Genomic DNA, 22064 nt, shown 5'->3' with positions numbered 1-22064 from the left:
AGAGCAACACATCCATCATCTCAACCCTCCATCTTTTTTCCCCCTTCCCATGTCTGTTCTTCGCTGCTTTTGCTTTGCAACCACATTTCTCTTGCAGTCTTCTTCTTCACTGCCCCCACTGTACTCCATCCTCCTCTCTGCGTTGGCTTTTTTAGCTCTCCCTTTTGCTCCCATCCCTGTTTGAATTGTACTCCGTCCTCCTGTGAGAAGTTCAGAAAAAAGCCGCGATTAAACATCTGCAACAGTAAATAAAAGGAACACGTGCAAATGATTTGTTTTTAATTCCTCGTCTTTAGGTCATTCTTTCCTTTTTTTTCACTAAATAACTGCACTTCCCCTCTTCCACTCCCATTATACAATTACCATCATTAGCTCCACTGTTTTGACTTCACTTTGAGCAATTCACAAAGCCAGGCAGAGCCTTTCTTCTGCAGCTGTGTAAAGTACTTCTACCTGTTCTTGTCTTTTTCTTTTCTTTTAAACCATGGATTAAGAACAATTGCAGTGTCTTTACTTTTTCCCTTCCCTCTTCCTTGTGCTAACAGAGCAGCAGAGTCTGTCACTGCATCCGTCAGCCCTCATAAGACCACAGTGACGGATTAAACCAAGGATGAATGTGAAAAAAAGGTCAGGATGGTTCGTGCTCATTTATGTGAGCAGAGTTTAAAAAAAATCATACAAACTGAAACATCAAGTAACAAATTAAGTCTTCTGTGACTTATACATAGTAAGGGGTGCCATTTTAGCAGTGTAAATATTTGATTTAAAAAAACAAATCCATAGAGAGACTGCATGATATTGGTTCTAAGGAAGAAAATTTGATGAAACTTGGAAAGCAAGGGCACCATAAACAAACCACATCTGTTAAACGTTTTTCTGATGTTTTCAAATATTTTAAATAAAAAATCATCCATATTTCCATGTAAATAGTTTTAAAGTACCACTCCGATCATCTTTTGATCTGTTAAAAGTATTCCCAGTGGTCTTATAATTATGATTATGCCGTTTTTAGCCAAAATTAAAACACCTTTGTTGCTTTATAGGACATAGTTTCTACAGAGCGGCAGAAGTTCATCAGAAATTTGCCTCTCAGTTGTGGTTGGAACTGTCGGCTTTGAGTAAGCCCGCCTCCATTTTCCATTATCCATGTTTACATGTTCTCCCACTAGATGCTCCTGATTCACAACAATTTCAATAAAGACATACTCAGAAATGAAATTTTACGCTCAATTTCCTTAATACATGTCCTCCATAATCAGAAAAATGTCACAACAATATGTTAAAAACACACAAAAAATGGAATTGGTCTTTAATCGTGAAAGAAATTTTGCTCGGCTGGTTAATATGTTTTTCTGGACTGTGAAAATCCACCTGTGAATTCCCTAGAGTCTCCAGTCGTGTTATGGGTGTTTCACATTATCAACAGTGTCCGAGTAGGTGATAGATTCCCAGCAGGGCTGCCTTTTCTCACCGGTTCAGTTAATGCCTATCACGGAAAGCATTTCCAAGCACAGCCAAGTAAGAGAATGTGGTCGTTTCTGCAGCTGCGGGATCTTAGCTTTTTTGCAGATGAGCTTGTCGTGTTGGATTCGCTGAGCAGTGAACTCCAGCTTGTACCGAGGTTGTTTGCAGCCAAGCGTGATGCACCTGGGATGAGAATTAGCACCTCAAGTCAAAGAGCGGACTCCCTGCTCTGGATAGAAAATTAGTTCTTGCATCAGGTGAAGATCCAGTGATGCGCGCACTGCACATTTCTGTTGAGGGAAACAAAAGCGGAGCCAAAAGGTGAAGCTGTTTATTTTCGTGGGGATATGTTTCCATCTTCACCTTTGCCGCAAGCTGCAGATCAGGACCAAAAGGACAAGACTGTGGATATGAGCGGAGGAAATTAGCTTCCTTCCAAGGGTGCTGGGCCAAGCCTGAAAGATAAGGTGAGGAATCCAGTCATTCATGAGAAAAGCCTGAATAACACCTTTTCTCTTGGACACATCCATGTTCAGACCCGGAGGAAGGAGACAGAGAGAGGGGATCTGAATATCTCTGCTTTGGCTCTTAACCCACAACCCAGAAAAAGAAGGAAAGATAATGGGAAATGCTTCAATATTGTGTTTTCCATTTCCACAAAGTAATTTTGAAGTACAATTATGCCAATTTTGTCATGTTATCATAATGTTATATATTAGAAATATTAAAGTCACACTCACACAAAGTGGTCTTTTAATTAAGACTATGTAATTTTTAGCCAAAATAAAAATTAAAGAATAGTGTCATTTTCAAAGTCAATTAGAAATGTGCCTCTTAATTTTAGGGGCAAGACTTTTGGCACAGAGCAACCTCCCACCCCCAGCCCCCTTTCCTCTACCTGTTGCAGAATGGATCAGGTGGCTTGTCTGCTTGATTTGGGTAAATAAATACTCAACAATGCAAATTTAAGCCTAATTTTACTACTTTAAATGTGTCCACCATCATCAGATAAATGCCACAAGATCATGTTAAAAACGCCAAAACAGGAAACTCTGAGTGGGTCTTTAAAAGTTGGTCTGGTGAGGATGTGTGAGTATGACTTCAAGCTGACAAATATTCATTAAATAGAGAATTATTTAAAACAATTCATAGTAAACTCACTACACTCTGAAGAGAATTCTTGTCATTTCACAGTCTCCTTCCAGAATTGTAAAAGCTCTTGATGAATATTCATTACCTGCAGTGATTCCTAAAACCTCACATCCTCCAAAATATTGGAATTCTAAAATATTTTTACACAAGAAAATAACAGCCCAATAAATGAAAAGAAATTAGCTGGTAAATAACTTACACTATGACCTAACAAGAAATTAGAATTTAGTGGAATAGAATAACATAAGTGAGAAACTTTTTATAATACAGCTGTGATTCAAGTGCAGTGGTGAGCCAGCAGTCAGCACGGCTGTCAAGCATTAATATTGTAATATGTTATTCAACTGTCTCATTTGCAGGCTCCCTAGGAGAATGTTTGTTTGCTTTCACGCTACCTGAACCCAATGTGAACTCTTTGCTGCAGGGTCGCAGGCGGCAAGAGCTGACACAGCTGAGGAAGCGCCAGACTCGGGCAGAGGTCGCAGTGCATTCGCAGATGCAGGCCGCTAACAAGTCTCTGCACACCTGTCCATCAACTCGAGGTGACCCCCAGAGTATTTTAAGGATTATAATGCATCATTTACGCTTTTGAAAAAAGACAAATGTATATTTTGAGTGTTTAAAACCGGTAAGCTGTGCGACGTGTTTGTATAAACGATATGGGGCTGATTACCGGGAGGGGAATAATCATGTTTCTCAAAGCATGTAACTCAATCTCAACACCTGTGTATTCTCAATATATGGATAGTTGTAAGCAAACACATCAGCCAAACATTACTGCTATAAACGACCACTGAACTTATTTTAAAAGAAATTACAAATAAAGAAATTCTTATATTTGATAAATTGAAAAGATCTGAAATAACATATCTGAACATTCAAATTACATTAATTAAAGTCCCAGTCCCATCATCTTTTGATCTAGTTTAAATGTGGTCTTTTAATTAGCATTATGCCGTTTTTAGGAAAAATTAAAAAACTTGTAGTTTTCTAGGACATAGTTTCTACAGAGTAGCAGTAGTTTATTAGAAATTCAGCTGTAGACATTTAGGGCCCCTTGGTGGGGAGGGTGATTGGACATCACTGTGAGTAATCAGGAGATTTTTAACTGCAGCCCCTTAGTGCACACACCCTTTACCCCTCAAAATATACACTCCCACACAAACACACAAACACACACATATGCATTTCACAAGGAACGAAGGAAGGTGGGACCTCGGACCATCTGTCCCCTACCCAATCCCTGGTAGGGGGTATTGACATTTGGGTGTGTGTGGACAGCCCCCACCCTTATAGACTTGTAGTACATCTGAACCTCACTGGAATGAGTATAAACATCCAGAAACTTGTTGCTTTATGCTGCTTCATGGTTTTACCCCCCCACCCCCACCCTATAACTACCCTCCTATCCCCCCCTCTCTAACATCCCTCTCTCTTCTTCCTTCCTTTCCCTTTCCGTCCGGTTCAACACAAAAGATTTTCAAATAAGATTAAAATGAACAAATTTTGGCCTCGATTACAAAAGGGGTTTATTCAGACATACCTCTGGTTTGTCAGAAGATTTATAACCCCTGTTGTTAAAGTAAAATATGTCCAACACAAGAGGCCTTCAGCATCCATCTGTTTGCCCAGCTGTTGGACAGGACAAGTTAAAAAGAAAAGAAAAAATAAATTCAGCTTTGAGTTGTGGGCGGGGCTGTTGGTTCAATGAAACCCCGCCTCCCTCCCCTTTTTGTTGCTGAGAGCTCTCTATTCACAGTCTCCTGCTAGCTTGTAGCCCCTCACTAACCTAACAGTGGTGCAACAAAAATGGCAAACAATGTTGGAGCTATGCAGCCGTACAGTTTTGAGCCAAATGCCAGCTCAGACGAGGAAAACGAAGACGTATGGATCTATTCTCTACAAGTGGATGCATCAGAATGCCGCGAACCAGGAAGCTTTTAGCCTGCTGATTATAGATTTTTTAAGCAGCCTTTTTTGTCTGCTTTTAATTTACAACGACTTGAATAAAGACATTCCCCAGAAATGCACTTTTAATCTTACGGTAATTTCTTTATCTATGTCCCCAATCACGACAAAAATGCCACAAGAACATGTTAAAAACACCACAAACACACAATTTTCATTGAAGTGGGTCTTAACTTTAAGGTTTGGATACATCATATTGATTTATTTCTCTCTCTCGGGAGCCAGTTTAGCTCGTGCTGGTTTGCGGCGCCTTCCGTCCGTGAAACCCGGGTTCGACTCCGGGCTGCTCCCTGTTCCCTTCTCTACCTCTGCCGGTTCCAAGCCCGGCTTGAGAAGGTTGCGTCAGGAAGGGCATCCGGCGTAAAACATTGCCAAATTTACCATGCGACTTGTTCGCTGTGGCGACCCCTGATGGGAGAAGCCCATCAGGGGGGTAATTTCTTTATCTATGTCCCCAATCACGACAAAAATGCCACAAGAACATGTTAAAAACACCACAAACACACAATTTTCATTGAAGTGGGTCTTAACTTTAAGGTTTGGATACATCATATTGATTTATTTATTTTGTAAATAAAATGCAAGAATTCAATTGCAGGTGTTTTAAATAAAGATGCAGGGGTATGTTTTTGATGCAGTTTTGCTCTGTAAAGCACTTTGCATTGTCTCCGTGTACGAACACTTCTTTCTTTTTCTCTGTCAATGAAGTGGCTCAAGCTGAGATAGCCAGCAGGAATGCAGCATGGAAATTTATCCTGAAACCAGGATGGTGTGATTCATGGCTGCACCTCCTGTTCTGCAGGTGAGAAAGGGGAGAGAAATAAACTCTCTGAATGAGAGCACACAAAATTAATAATTGATAGGCAGGATCACTGTCTTGATAAATATACAGAATACACATAGCCACACAGACATCTGCTGTCTCCTGGGCCATCTCAGACTAAATTAATCCTGCAGGAAAAGAAATATGTGCTACACTGAGAACAGCACTAATCACTGATTTAATTTATTGAAAAACTGTTAAAAATGTACCTGCATCTGTGAAACAGACATTGCAAAAACTGAAGACAATCTTAATTGTAAGAGTGGATTTTGTGTTTCAAATAAGAAAATAAAAATCTTGAAGTGTGATAGTACAGGCACTTCAGTGCCCCTGATCTCGACTTAATGTCTCCAAAAGATCCCTCTTTGCTTTTCTATTATTCATCATCTCGTTTTCTCGCCCTAACTGTTGTTCTCCACACAGCAGCAACATCATGATGTCACTGTCTTCCAGGTCCATTGCTGGGAATCAGCTTCACTAGTGCCTCAAGTCCAAACCAGCCAACTGAAGCCAACAAAATTCTCTGACCAAGAGATTTTTAATAGCTTTGTGTATAATACATAATGTTAACCACAGGCAAAAAAAAAATTTAGAAATTAAAATTAAAAACATGAACAGTTTTTCGACACTGCATCCACTTAAAGCTGTTGTTTTTCTAGGTGTGTGGTTGTGTTGTTCATTTAAACCAAAAATCCGTTTAAAGTCAGTTTATTAGAGAAATACACGTACAGATGATATTAGATATATGTTATATGATATGATTATATTATATTATATCATATTCATCAAATACTTTTATGATTTTTTTCAAAAATTCTTTGTCAAAATGAACAAGCTACCACCTAATATGATGTAAAATACGGCTCCTTCCAAGAGGTACATTTTTCAAAGCCCTTTTATTTTTATTGTGACACACATGCATCATTTTAATAAGCCAGTTTATGTCTATGAGTATTTATAGGCAGACCTGCCTTGTTCCCAGCTAACCCATATTATTCATAAGGGCATATTTCAAATTCAGTGCCTTTAAGTCAATATAGGTTGTTTTATTTTGGTTTTTTTTTTGTTTGATGCTATAGTTGTAGATTAAAACAATCACTGTGTCTACTTGGAAACGTCAACAACTGCAGCCTTGTGAGAGGGCCCAAACCCGTCCGGCGTTTAACCTCGCAGCCGATTCAATGTCATCCACAAACAGCCTCCTCTGTCTCTTCCTCTGTGAGCCTCGTAAAATTCCGATTCCAATTTACTTTATTGGCACATTCGCTGTTGAATCAAAGCATGTTTTCAATTAAACTATAATGACTCGGATGGAAATAAAAAAGGAAAATGAGATTCTAAATTACATTTCAACTTGGCAACATCTGATTTAATCCACTGCTCGTGGCTCTGTGAAAGAAGAAGAGAAGGAAAGGAAAGAAGAGGGAAAGAAAGTAAATATTAAGTGGCTCACCGGAAAAGTAAAAAAATAATTGAAATAAGTATGAAAATGTTGAAACCTCAGCCATTACAGCTCTAAAATATTTAAGCCACAATTATGAAACTGGTTTCAACAATATACACTTATATTCATTTGTATATGCGTTATAGTTAATATCTACAAAATTTCAAATAATTTACTGTAAATTTACAATATGAATTAAGATAATAAGGATAATTATTATTGCATTATGTCTCTTTGCAGGTTGTGGTTTTATTGTCTAACAGTAAAAAATAAACTCTTTATCTATACATTTAAACAACAATGACAGGGGAGTACAAATGCAGGAAAGAAGAAATGAGCAGATTTTTTTTATTGTTTAGCACACAAGCAAATTGTGATAATCAAATGTTTGTACTACATTGGTTTACTTTCCATTTATTTTAATGAATATTACCAGAATTGGTTAAAATGTATATTTCTTGTCATGTCATGAAGGACTGAATCTTCAGATTTATTTGAAATCCAAACCTAAACTTGTCAAAGCTGGACTTTGGCACCACAGAAACATTTGCTGAACCGGTTTCCAACTGAAATGAACTTATTATGAAGTTATTCTTGTCCAGATCATGTCTTTGAATTTCTGAATCATTTTATTTTCCTTTTTCACCAACACAATCTTACTAAAATGAGAAAGAAGATTAGGTTTTATTCAAAATATGCTTCTGAGCTGCACTATAGCTTGTTATTAAATTGTCACATGAGTTCTCTTAAAATCTGTGAATTGTCAGGAGAAATTCTAATCAGGCCCTTCTTAAATTTCTTTAAAGCTTTTCCCTTTTGAACCACATTAGAATTTTTTTTAGATATAACTCTCACTGACCAAGCACCATCCCTTTATGAGGACACCATTCTACTGCATTACTATCCCAGCAGAGCAGTTTGCTCTCTGACTCTCTCCAGCTTCTTATAGTTTCTTAAAGTAGCACAGTCTTTATCTGCAGGCTGCTGTCATGTGCACACAGTTTCTGGATTAAACTTTAAACAAAAGCAGAATTTCTAAAGCTATTAAGTTAAAACACTGAAGTTTGTTGGTGTTCTTTTCAAGGCTGGCTGAGATGATCTCACACTGTCCTTTCAACTGATTTAAGGCCTACACTGAAAGGTGTGCCACTGCTTTCTAGACTCTTCATGGATGAAGACTAAAAACATATTATCAGTAACCTTATTTATATTGTATTGTTTGTCTAATTGTGTGTGTTTGCTGATGTCTCTAATTTGCCAGGTCACCTGGGCAACTGAGTTAAATCATTTTCATGTCCACTGAAGACCAGATGGTATCCGTAAATGTTTTAGTGAGGTTATTATGAGAGAAGTAGCCATATATAATGCTATTATTGTGAATTAGACCGAAATCTAAAAAAAAAGACGAATTTTCAAGTGAATTGATTAAATTAAAAAGCAATTAGTCAGAGCTTTAAATCATGTAAAATATAATTCATATTTTATTAATAAAACATTTCCGAACTTAAGTTTGAATCTCAAAGTTCTTCAAGAATTCACTTTTTATTCAAAGCAATATTACATAAAAAAAACAATAAAACAAATCTCTATTAATGAACAGACTGAGTTGAATTGGTGTAAAGTTGAGGTGAAAGATCACTAAGTTTCTGTGCAGAACATGTTTCAGTGCAGTTCTAGATGCATGTCTTTAACAGAAAAAAAGAGGTGGAGTTAGTCTTGAACTCTAAGATTCATTGCAGCCCTGAAAAAAACTCACTGACTGACGGAACAACCTGCCCTGCATTAACCCTGATTGGCCGACCTGTCTGTCTGTAATCAAAGCGGATGACGCAAGAGCAGACATTGGTGCATCTGGATGAGGCTCATTATCTTCCCAACTGTTTCCATCCTGCACATCAGTTTGAAACAGCCCGCTCGCTCTATGCATCTCCTTTCCCATTCTCCCAAGCCTTCTGCTCATCAAATCCCACTTCTCAACTCACACGTTCCCAATTTTTCATTTCCATGTTCTCTGTCTTTCTCCCTTCTCCCCCCTGGATATTTAGTTTGATTTATTGCCTCTTCTTGGAAAGGTTGGCGTTTTAATAACTCAGCTCCTCCTCACCCAAACGAAGGGTGTGCTGGAAGAAGAACTTAAGCAAGCACAAAATAAAGGTGTGGACAAACAGCAAGGTTTTTTTTTTTAACCTTTTATCTCTCTGGCACTCTGCCGCTCTTTCATGTCTTCCGCTTCCGCTCATCAATCTCTCCTGCTGAGCATATAAAAGCTAAACCTGCAGCTGAAATGGATGTCAATTTGAGCTCTTGTCTGATATGCTGAGAGAAAACACACCCGCATACACGCACTCAACTGGTGACTGAGAATGGGACAAGACACCTTATGAGGACAGCAAATCAAATCAATTACTGGTGAAGAAGTTAGTATAAGCACAGCCACACAGTCCACAGACGTGAGATTAAAAAAACAAAAAAAAAAGTCTCAGTGGAGAGCTGAAGAAAGTCAGAGTCACAGTGGGAGATTTCCAGCACGAGAGCTAAACCTTTATTTAGCTGATGATTATTCACGTCGGTCATTAGAGAACCATATCATTTTCCCTCATTTACTGAAAGACAGCAAGGGAGTGAAGAGAAAAGGAGAGGGCAATCATTAGAAAGTATCACTTTCACTCATGTTGTGATGAGGGGAAGAGCAGCACTGTGGATAGAAACAGTCTGAGAATCTACACCCAGGAGCAATAAGGCAATAACTAGCAATTAATAATTCAAATCACAAAGCGCTTCAGCATAATAGGAGTTACAAAATCCTAATCGCACACAGTTTGTGTTCTGGTTAGTTTAGCTTCCTACTGGAGGTAAATTTACCTGATCAGACAAATAATGGGTTAGCTCCTCCTCCTTTTACATAATGCCTTATTTAAAAAAAATGAATATTAACTCAAAAACTTGTTTCACTTTAATTAAAAATTTGCAAGTGCTTGCTGTTAAAATTTAAAATTTTCTTACAATAGCCAAAACTAGTCATTTCTGACAGCTTTTTGACTCAGACACACAAGCAAGTGTCTGATTCTGCATTAAAAGCTAACAAGAAAAATCACTGACATGAGGAAACACTGAATGATCAAATACAAAAATGAAATGAATTAAATCCACTTTTTTTCTTCTTGAATCTTCAGAGTCTAATTTTAAGTGGTCTGGCTTGTTTTAAAACTTCCTTTGGGAACAATTAACTTGCTTTTTGTTGCTACCACTTAAGCACGTCTGCCAAATCCCCATCAGATCACAGCCTGAAAAATACACACACTTACACAATGGAAAATGTAATGTGTTCTTCCAATGAAAGAAGTTGTTAGAGGTTGGAAAAATATTTGTTTAGAAAAAAGCTAATAAAATAAATTCCACACTATGGAATGAGCCCCTCCAGCTTGGGTTCTCCAGCTTGTGCAGTCATGTTTTAACCGCTTTTAGAAGCTCTTTTCAACTGAGATCTGAAATGATTTTCTTTCCTGAAATCCACTTCTCAGCTTGTAGGTGACAGCCACAACTGCTCCATTTACCAGTGACACCATAATTGTAATTAAGTCTCAACTTCTCTCTGCCTGTTTTTTTTTAATCTTACATGTTTTTCTTCGTGAAGTTTCCATCCCTTGAGGTTCATTTTTTTAAATCTGCCAGCCATTTTGTAATGCTGCATTCACATCGAACGCAATTAACGCATCAATTTTCTATTCTCTTTCAGCCCACGTCAAATTTGCTGCTCAACGCTTGTCCAAAATTGTGTTCATAAACTAGACGCTACAGACACATTTCTGGAGCTCTCGCCAAAAGTTTTTAGCCTCATCGCTGCATGGAAACATTGACTGAATTTACAATGCATGGAAGACAGGTTAATGTTGAGAGATCAGGTTTTTTATTTTGAAGAGCTCTACAAAAGCATCAGTAAACATGTCTCAATGTCTGGGTTCATGAGAGGTTCACCATCTTCTGCAGGAGGTGCGTCTGAGTCACGACCGGCTGCTTTCAGCGGTACTTCTATCACTCTGTGACCCAGCTTGACGACTTGCTGTCCCCCATCAGTACCAGGAGGAGAAGAAAAAAAGAAGAAAATCTTTTTATTGTCTTAATGAAAAAAGGAAAAAAATAGCAAAATTCAGAAGTAAAACGATTAGCTTCTCCTCAATGATGGTTATGGAGACCACATGCTGATCACCTCACGTACCAGACATGATTGGTTGATAAAACCCATCTTCTTTACCAAAGTTCAGATTTTTGATCACTCAACAAAACCAAAAAACAAATCGTGATGCATCGCTCAAAACATTTTGCCGCCAGATTCTGGAGGCTCAAATTGCACTGCTGATCACGTCTGTACACTGACCTAATATTGAAACTGGATGCCTCTGACACACAAATCGTGTTGAATGTGAGTTCAGCTTAAGACTTCTAATCTGAACTCAGATCACATATTCCTGCTAAGTGTTTCAGTCAGTGCTTCTGTTAAATATACAACATGGATGTTATTTATAAAAGTATATATAAATGACACCTGCACTTGAGGTCAGTCATCATGGCAACAACAAACATCCACAATTCTTATATTTCAGCTTTTTTATTTATTGTGAATCAGGTGTTTTCCACAGCGGTTTCTGCTCTGCCATCTTCATGAAAGGGTTTACCTGCCAAATGAGAGAAAGTGTGTGTTTTGGAGTTTTATTGTTGTATTTTTTATGTTTTTACATACTTTTGTCCTGTGAGGCGACCTTGAGTGTCCAGAAAGGCGCCATATAAATACATTTATTATTATTGTTTGCAGATATCATCATTCTAACGGTAAAGATAACAAGAGTCAGCTGTTCAGGCAGGAAAAAGCTCCACTTCATTTTGGCAGAACGTGTTCCTCCACACACAAACGTCAACATCCTCACTTACCTCAAAGTTAATTTCTCCACTGAGGGTTCACTCCATCCATCTGGGATGGGAAGAGTGAGACACAGTACAGCTGAGGGGGCAAAAAGGACCAGATAAGTTGTAAAGGTGTCGGGGACAGAGGATGACTGCTGGCACACTGCAGTGAGAGGATGAAGAGATACGGGGAGAGTAGGGGAGGAGAGGGTAAAGTGGTATTTTAGGATGAAGAACAAAAAAAGGGGGAAACTCAGTCATGTTTAAACTTTTAAAAACACATGAATGAAACAGTCATACTTCTGATATGACAACATTTTGTTGCTTGTGTTGATGCGAAAACACAAAGACACAGATTGTTTACTCAAAAACATTGGTCTTCCAAAGTTGGATCAAATTCCAAAGTTGTGATAGTTTTGATGAACTCAGAAGCTAAAAAATTGAGCATTGGTATTAGGACTGTCAGATATGTTTACACCACACCATTTGCAAAATGATCAGCTGTAATTATAGAGAAGAATCCTAATTATTTAGAAAAGAAATAATACATTAATCAATTCAGTCATTTTTCATGGTACTTTTAGAAAATGCTCATGGAGATTTCTAGGAAAACCTTTTTTTTTTTGCTAAAATTGGCTGTCTTTTAGGTTGTCCAGTTTCACAACTTACAATATTGGAAATATTTCCTTAATGACACTAGTAGTTCAATACAGGTTTGTTTTCTTTCCAATTTTTACCTTCAGGAGTTGCCCTTCCTTGCCCAACCCTGTATATTTATATGGACTAGGGACCGGCACATGGCAATACTGAATGGGGCCACCATGTGGTTGCACGGACTTAAAGTACCTGCTAGTTCTAGACAGAGTCTCCAATCCAGGGACTAGACAGGACACATCTTTCGTGACATCCAGCATGGCACAACCACACCTGTAATTTATCATATAAGGCAGACATGTTTTTTTTAAAAAATCCATACAGCAGTAAAGATTTAAAAAATGAAGTTATCCGTTTTATTTTTTGTAAAAGCTGGTCAACGTTGTAATCATGATTCTAACTTATACATGTTTGAATTGTCTAAAAATTGTGTAATTTGAACACAATCTCACCATCTGTGCTTCCGTGCTTCATGAATACTGGTTTGTATGCAGGATTTTAACTTGTTTAACTCCTTCCAATTTATAGACGTACTGGTGGTCTCAAAATAAAATCATCAAAAAGTTTAAATAATTCCGCTGAAAAGGGGTATTTGTATATCATTCATAAAGATTACAAACTGACACATTTCAGTAAGGTTTTTTGTGTTGTGATTTCTTAAATTATCATATAAAAAAGATCATTTCATAAAATTAGGATCGTTTTCATTACATTGATTTTCAAAAGAAAGGTAAAAACTACTTTAAGAAGAAAGTCATCGTCTTTATGCCCTTTGCTCAGGTAAGGCTCATTTGGTGTTGTCTTTCTGGTTAAACCACTGTGTCCTGGAAATGTCTGGCTCCTAAAACCCAGGAGTCCACTCCGAGCGAATATCTACCCAAGTTCTTTACCCAGCCTTCCACTGAACTACCTATGAAGGGTGTTGGACAGAACCGTCGACAAACAGCTAGCTTCTTCCTTCATAATGACACCTGGGTCTAACCCACCATGTTCAGAGCATCAGTCATCATCTGCTGAACATCTGCCGAGCCTGCAGCCTTTTCCATCATCATCTGAACCAGAAAACTGAAAGGCCCACAAACTCTTTTCAGATTCTAAAAAAAGTAGTCGGATTCCAATCTGACACAATGAGTCTCCAACTTTGAACTTCATTGCACAACACTAAAAACAACTATACAACATCACACTAGACTAACGAGGCTAACCGCACATATTGTGAAGATAAGCAAACATTCAGGAGGATTGTTGAAAGTGAACAATTGGAGTTCAGCACAAACCAGAAGATAATGAAGATGACATCGATCCAGATACGAACCCTTTCAACATCAGACTGCCACTATGACACAGAAGAGCAGTAGAAAAGAGCTTTCAGAAAGGACAATAGCATCTCAATTATCCACTTCGATGTGAGGACTGTGTCCTTTGTTTCGGTTTGTTTTTCACTGATGTTTTCTTGGTTCTTATAATGTTCTGTTTTCAGGCTTGTTTTTCCTCCTGTCACTGTCTCACCTCTTTTCATCTGCTAATTACCCACAGCCGTCTTCATTTCAGTTTATCATCTTCTGCGTGTTTAAGTGTCTGCTATTCAGGTCATCTGCAATTATCACCCTTTTTATTTTGTGAACTTACCTTTGAGTTGAAATGTTTTTGTCAAGTCTAATCATTACATTTTTCACTTCGCTTCACAAACCTGGTCTCCTGCAATTTTTGGTCTTAAAGTAACGTCTTCAGAAATTCAAGAGCAGAAGTTTATATGTCAACTTATAGGGCTATTAGGACCAGTTTTAACATATTTCTAATAGAATCTTAACATCTGAGACGTGGATCAACTACCACAAGAACAAAGACTTTGGGATAAAAAGATAAATGAAGAATTATGTATAAAAAGAAAAATAATCCAAACCTGGTGGTGATGGTGTTGCTTTATGTGGATCTAAACTATTTAATAAGTACAAGGTGGTAGAAAACACATCAGACGAGAAGGAAAACATACTCAAATGTCTCAATAAAATTGGGTAGAGCAGTGTTTTTCAACCTTTTTTAAGCCACGGCACACTTTAACCTTGACAAAAATCCTACGGCACACCAGCATCCAAAAATTTAAAAAAGGGAAAACTCAGTCTGTATTGGACTTCAGCCCCTCTGCAATCTCACATGCATTTTTGTGATAATTGTGGCAGAAAAAGCTGGAAGTTGCAGCTGTTTTTTTCTAAAAGATGTAAAAAAAGTTAAGTTAGAAGATTTAAAAACTGTTTGATGTGTGCTCGTTGTGGTTTCAAGACGTCAAAGGAAGACTCATTGTGGGCTGAGACATTGTCACTTTAACCCAATGCATTATGGGAGATGTAGTGACTCGCATCTCTGAGCTTACTTGTTTTGTTCACTTGTTCCACGGTCTGACACCGGATTCTGTGGAAAGATACACTGCTAAAGACGAGCGTTACCTGGTATTTTTGCTAGAACTGAGCGACTTTAAGAGCTAAATCAGGACAAGGTAGTGAAGACTTTAACCACTTCTGATTGGTCAGATTGATGACCTGTGATTAAGCCTCCAAGAATGATTGGTGGAGACAGTTAAAGGGGCAGGACTTTTCCGAAAACAGCTGAAGCTACGGCTGAATCGCGATACCGTCATTCTTATCAAAATGTCTTTAATTGAATCAAATAAACACAAAGAAAAAACTCTTATGATCTTTCATATTCCTAACTACTCAGTGTTTTATCAGGGCCTGGAGATGGGAAATGTTTTTAGATCAGTTAATAGGGCCATTTCCCACGGCACACCTGACCATCTCCCACGGCACACTAGTGTGCCGCAGCACACCGGTTGAAAAACACTGATGTAGAGAACATTTATAAACAGCAAGAATCAAACTTAATCACAAGTGTTAACGGAATAGTCTTGTCGTTTGGTTGAAATTTTATAGATTTGTTCGATAAAAGTATTCGTTAAAAGGAGAATTTTTTAATACCATTTATAGTGTTGGCTCAAATCTGAAAAAGGATCATGCAGCATCACCACCCATTGTGCATCAACAGGACATAAGAATGAGTATTTTTGAAAATTAATTTCACAATAAAAACCTTTTGATTAAACTCACAATCAGTTTAATACCATTTTCAACATCTTACGAAAAAAAGTACTGCCCAATGGAGCAATGCCAGTCAATATCAGTGGACATCCAGGAAATTGTAATTTGATTATAGATTACATAAAGAATTTCATAAACGTATAACTGAATGTGCCAGAAAATATATTTCATATTTTGAACTGTTGTCTGGTATCACCATTTTTAGAAAACTGCACTAAAAAGCAGAAGGAAACATTTACAAGAGCAGCTTCCTTGAACAAATTATTCAGTGTTTTGTTAAAACTAAGATAGTTGCATTTCCTGACATTGATGACTTCCAGACAGCAAAACATTTGCATAAAATTAGATTGCATTAAATTCGATCGACCTACAATCCAAAAATTCTTTGCGAAAGATTCAGGTGCATAAAAAAAAGAATTCATTAAATTTTAAAATGTGAACTTAAACTAGAACTACAATTTATAATGTAAAATCAAAGTAACTGAAGTATCAATTCAGACTAAACATGACCTCGACAGTTTAAGAAAAACTCAAATACGTAATCTTTGAATCGTACATCAAAAAGCAGACCTTTAATTATAAAATAAACTTCTCAAAATATAAAGAATTGTCCTGGTAGTATAAAAATGGAAAATGGAAAAATGTGGGAGACAACAAACTTATAGTGCTAGTTTAACATGTTTGAGTGAAAGATAAACAAATCAAGTAACTACTGCAATATCGACTTTTTCTGATAAAGTGAAATGTAATTTTATATTACCTATAAACTAATCATCAAAATGGAAAAGCAGTAAAAAAAACACATCTAGTGCAACAAAAACTGGTTGTTTCACTTTTCTTCCGAATTTTTTAAACTTTTTAACTATATTTGAATTTACAGAGCGATGCCATAATCAGTTATGAAAAGATGATTTAACATTTATTGTCAACCCAATAGTATTTTTCAGGACAGCTATAAGATTCAAACATTTTCCTTCTATCCACATTTCATTCCCGCAACTGATGGATGGTTTTGATGTGACCAGCTGTTGCATGAATGTTTCTGGATTTGTGCTTTTAGGAAGATTCTAGAGCAGATTCTGCAGCTTTGAAACATAAAGATAAGCAGACAGTGGAGGCCCAATTGGTCTGCTCATATCTCAGAGTGCTGTATTCAGTAGGGGCTACTTAGAGAGTCAATAGTAATGGATAGCACATCTCCAATCAGTACAATACGAGATGTTGCCTCTTTATCTGTTTGCATGTACGGGCAGCAACAAAAAGCACAACTACTGCATCGAAAATCCATCCAGCATACTCAGTTCTCATCTTTTCTTTACAAATAGCAACTATTAGTCACCACAGAGGCTGAAGATGTTGTGTAAAGAACAAAAAAAAAAAAAAAAAACAAAAAGAGACAACCATCAACCCATGAGTGCACGAAAAGAATAAACGTAAAAGAGAAGTAGTTTGAGAGAAAAAAAGAGGCAAAAAATGGGGGGGAAATGTGGGGAAAAAAAAAGAATTCAATAAACATGTCTCTATAGTAACCAAGATGTAATTTGCTTGCTGAGAAAAAGAATGATGGAGATTGAGTGAGAGTGATGGAGAGAGGGGAATAGAAAAGCATTTACCGTCACTGCTTGAGTCCAGAGCTGTAATTATGGAACTGAGACGCAGAGACAAAGGGGGGAGAAAAGAGCAGAGGTACACACAAGAAAAAGGCTGCCCACAATGTACTTTGAGAAAAAGGTGAGAATGAGAAAAAAAAGGACAAAAAAAAATGAAAAACACACACACAAGCAAAGTGGCGACCCCGTAAAAATTGGCACTGTTGTGAATAAGTGGCGTGGGCGTGCGGAAGACAGGCAGGGAGAAAAGCAGCTGCGGGGAGAGCAACATGGAAAACATAAAGAAAAAAGCAAAACTTGTGAAAAAGTGGGCCTTATTTGTTTGAGTGTTTGCGTAGGAGTGATTCCACTTGTTCATGGTCAGAAAGCCAAAGAAAGCAAAAATTAACTCTCTGATAAAGACATTATGAAAGTCTACACTTAGCAAGTATTTAAAGCAGAAAAAGAGAAGGCAAACTAGTTGTTCTTTATTTTTATTTCAACAGGTGGTTCAGGTCTCAAAAGCTAGTCAAGGAACTATTCCCCATCCATTTAACCACAACAAAGAAAGCATCTTATTTTTCTCAATTCACCTGGATTGTCTGATTAATCGATAAGACTTAAATCTGCAAACCCAAGTAACTTATTAAGTAAAAAAAGACTTTGAAGGATGCGCATGAAATGTGTGTGCATGTGATTTTTCAAAACAGTAATGCTACACACAAGGCATGTGATGCACGTTCAAGAGCGTCCTGAATGCGGCTTATTGAACTCGCAGTTGGAAGAGGCTTGGTGCAAAATGGCTAAGCGGGGCAAATCTTGCAATTCTTACTCCAGCTTTTTTCTTTAACAGCTATATTCTGATATATGAAAGACTTGGTGTCATATAATTCTGGCCGGACACATTATTAATTTCTCCTTTATGATCACTTCTCAAACGGTTGGCACTTCTGTGAATGAAACGGGACACCGCCCAAATGTACCTAATCCAAGTCCCTGATTGGTCAAAGTTAACCTATAATTGGGCACATTTTGTACCTAGAGCCCGTAAACATGAGTGTTAAACGCCATGGGCCGAAATGTGCATATATGCGTATAGGCGGTGTGAACGTAACATAGGAGAGCAAATATAACAAGATAATAGGACTAAAGTTCGGAAAAACAGAGTCAAAGATGTTTTGTAAGGAAAGGAGAGGCATGTTCATGCTGTGAGCACTTATGGAAAAGCAAGCCAGCATGTGTGTCTTATGATATAGTTGATTACACCTTTGTTCAGCAGCTTAGTGTCACTCTGAGAATATGAAGATAACAGGATTAGGAGCCTACTGATGTGACTGCATAAAAGGGATAAGGTGAGGATGTGATGGTGATAAAGAATGACCAAATATAAAAGGCACAACTAATGGAAAAATATTGGTACATGTATGATGTGATAAAAGTGATTTGCCAATTAGATCACAAAACGCTGCTTAAAAAAAGTTATGAAGCAATGTTTTTGGTCATGTGAGCAGTTTTGTATATTGGGTCAATTTGAAACCTGTTTTCCTACCTCTGTGATTGGCATCACTGTGGCCAGCTTTAACAACAGTAGATTAAGGACAAACAAGTTTGACAATCAAAATTTCGGACCATGGCAAAGTTTCGCATTTGCAGATTACCTGTCAATCAAAAACCCTTCCGTGCACAGATGGGTTAATTAACGACAGATAAAAAAATCCCTCTGAACAGTTATGAATTTACATTTTTGCCAAAAGTTATGAGTTTTCTTTTTTTGTCAATGTAGATAACTTTACACTAAATTGTATTTGGATTCCATTGCTTGTATAGCAAGCCCACTGAACCTTCCGTCTCCAGCAAGCTTCAGTCTGGAAGTCACGCGATCGCCTCCAAGGTTGCATGTGGTCGTATTAGGTTAAAACTAACCATGTGCCTTATAACCTTAAATGTCTGTTAGGAGGCAACTGGCTTTCTTTCATGTGGAGCCTGTTAAAAACACATTGGCTTTCTTAAATGCAGCCACCTAAGTACATATTTGGACAATTTTAGCGCTGCAGGGCTTTTTTTTTTTTTAAGAAAAGGTATTTTTAAATCTATAATTTTTTTTATTAGGGGGTTCTCTTATGTGATAGAACTGAAACTGAGTAGGCAGTTTTTGTCATCCAGAACATTTCCTAATGTAAAGTTAGGGATATGACTTCAGTGCGTCTGCACAAATTCAATTTTTATCATTTGAATTTTTCCAAATAAAGCTTCCAGAGAAAAAAAACAAAGAGCAATGACTAAAACAAGTGCTGTTTTTTTTTTATTACAGATTAGAACTGAACTGCAACATGCATGATGGGGAAAAACTTTGAGATATAGGAGAATGTCATGTGGAATATAATGTACCAAGAAGAGCATTGGGGGTAATACAATTTTTGACCAGTGAAATCAATGCGAGTGAAAATTAGGACAGATGATGGATAGAGACTGAGGAAAAACATTTTGGAAAGAACGCTGATAATGATAAATAGCTAGACAGGGACAAAACAAATATCAGAGAGAAAAAAGGGAAATGAAGGTTTAAAGGAGAAGAATGAGGATGTGGATTTTCTTCCAAGACAGTTTTTTTGGGTCTAATACGATAAAAAATACCATTAAGTGTAAAAATCATCAGCTTCGTGCCTCTTAATTTAGTAAATTGTCACTCTAGAACTCATATAAAAACCATGTGGGGCAAATAAAAACACTTTTTCCACCAATCTAATCTATTCCAACAAGAAAATGTGGATATTTTAAAGCAGGAGTTTAGCTGCAAAATTCATAAAACCATCCAATACTTTGAATTGGAAAGTGTTTGTTTGCTTTTGGAGGAACACACACACACACACACACACACCTACACACACACACGCACGCACACACACGCACACACACACACACAAAGGACTTTTAACCATTGGCCAGTAAATAATTTTTGGGAGGAATCTATAGATCCATAAAAAAGACAGAAAGAGAGAAGACCCCTGCAGTGAGACACTTCTCTGTGGTCTGCTCCACGTTTACTGAAGGAGCACCAGCTCGCCAGGGACAAATTAGCCACACAGCAGCATTGAGGCATCATTGGAAATTAATGATCACGACCTCCAGGAAGTGAGCTAATGAGTCCTAGTGCCACACTTGCCATGACTCATATGCACAAGACAGAGAAAGCAAGACAAGAACGAGGTCCTGCAGAGAAGGAAAAGGCCAAATGTGCAGCCGCAGCAGCTAATAACACACAGATATCAATGCAACTTTGTCTGGATGAGGGATAGCACTGGGGGAATAGCAGGGTGAGCAATCTTAAAGACACACTACCATTTTATAGAATTATAATTAGAGGGGACCACCAGTGGCTTTTGCCCATGGAGGAGTGGTGATTACTGCTGCAACACCATCCCCTGGGGCGACTGACAAGCAAAAAATTAATACTTATCAAAACAGACAAGCACTAAAGCTTAGCTACATCCAGGAGGATCTGATTAACTTTAGCTGCTGAAGACAAAAGAGTGTGGGATCCTAGTTTACTTAGGTATGTGTTTGTGTACGGTCCAGTGAGGTTTTACTTGGAGCAAAATGAGCAGAGGAGCAGCAAGGGTAGAAAAAAAGAACATTTCCATTGTCAAGAGCTTACCAGCACAAGAGTACCCTTTGTGATATGACAGGGGTAAGCAGCATTTACATTAGTCATCTGCCCCGAATCAAGTGTGTCAAAATCCAGACAGGGCCATCCTATTCAGGGCACACTAAAACAAAGATGCCTGGTCATCTGTGTGCTCACTGAGAGCATCAAACATGGACAGGTACTGTGACAAAATATAAAAATGTGGACACTGAGAAAAACTAAAGTGGTTGACCCCTGATTGGAAGATCACAGACTCAGTTCCCCCCTCTGCCCTTCCATATTTCAAAGTGTCTTTGGGCAAGGCATTGTACCCCACATTGCTCCTAGTGATTGAAATTGGCACCAGTGTTAGGCAGTGGTACCTCTATCTGTGTATGAAATGTGATGTAAAGTGCTATCTAAGCAAATGCCATTTACCATAAACAAAATGATGATCTATATTCTTTTATATGGCATAGTTTTAAACTTTTACTATTTCAGGTGATAATTAAAAAAAATGTATAATTGTGTTTTTAAGGGTTTTTGAGGGACTTTGAGCAAACAAACAAACTGATTAATGAATTGATGAAATTTGGAGGAAAATGTCTAAAATTTGATTTAAAAAAAAAGTAAAAAGATAAGAATGGTGAGAGATTATATCGCAAGATTGTGGACTAAAAACAACTGAAGTGCAAATGAAGATCAAGATAGAGGTGGCAATATTGAAATTTTTTTTAAAGGGATGACACAAATGAATAAGAATGCAAAAATAATATGGAATAAATCCGAAAAATAAAAATATTTAACTTTTTTTATTTACAATGCAATTTAAAATTACACAAAAATTCACGAGGTTACAGCAGACTAAAATAGTCAGATTTCTTTTATTTAATGCATCTTTCTTGGATGTTTTAATGTAAACATTTTAATGTAAGCAAAGCAATACGTTTTTATTTCGTCTTTTTCAGGAAGGGTGGTATTATTTTTCCTAAAACTTGGAGCACTTTCACGCAGTCGGCTCACACCAGTGGGCGCACTTTTCTAGGATTTTGGCACTCACTGAGGTGTTCCTGCTAACCACACCCGCCCAGTGATTGGTCAGAAGTTTCCAAGCCCCGCCCCCAGATCTATGCGCCCCTGCTTCCAGCCTGTTGCTGCCAAACCAGCTCTCAGTCTCAATTGCCACCTTAGCTGATAAACTTACCTTAATCACCGACCTTTAAACTCAGGTTATGACTCCTCCTCCTCAGAGTTGCACTTCAGTATGACGGAAAGCTGATCTAAAGCGGAATGTGGAGAAGACTCTGCTCCTTCCTCCTCCCAAACTCTGAGTGAATACAACTTTTTTTTCTGA

The 22064-nt window shown here is 37.7% G+C and overlaps 1 long non-coding RNA gene across 2 annotated transcripts; it reads right to left on the bottom strand.

Moving 5' to 3' along the window:
- Window positions 1–262: 262 nt before the first annotated feature.
- On the bottom strand, window positions 263–22040 carry LOC105355937 (uncharacterized). 2 transcript variants are annotated; one of them, XR_013648038.1, is made up of 4 exons: window positions 21915–22040; window positions 12597–12677; window positions 11778–11913; window positions 263–1919 (listed from the first exon to the last, which is right to left on the bottom strand). It is a non-coding gene; the product is annotated as an uncharacterized LOC105355937 (long non-coding RNA). The 2 variants fall into 2 exon arrangements; XR_013648039.1 differs by lacking the exon at window positions 263–1919 and adding an exon at window positions 11443–11524.
- Window positions 22041–22064: the final 24 nt, after the last annotated feature.

The sequence above is a fragment of the Oryzias latipes genome, chromosome 16 (genome assembly GCF_053564925.1).
Source record: "Oryzias latipes strain Hd-rR chromosome 16, Olatipes_Hd-rR_3.1".
Lineage (NCBI taxonomy): Eukaryota > Metazoa > Chordata > Actinopteri > Beloniformes > Adrianichthyidae > Oryzias > Oryzias latipes.
This window is presented reverse-complemented; position numbering and strand designations above follow the sequence as displayed.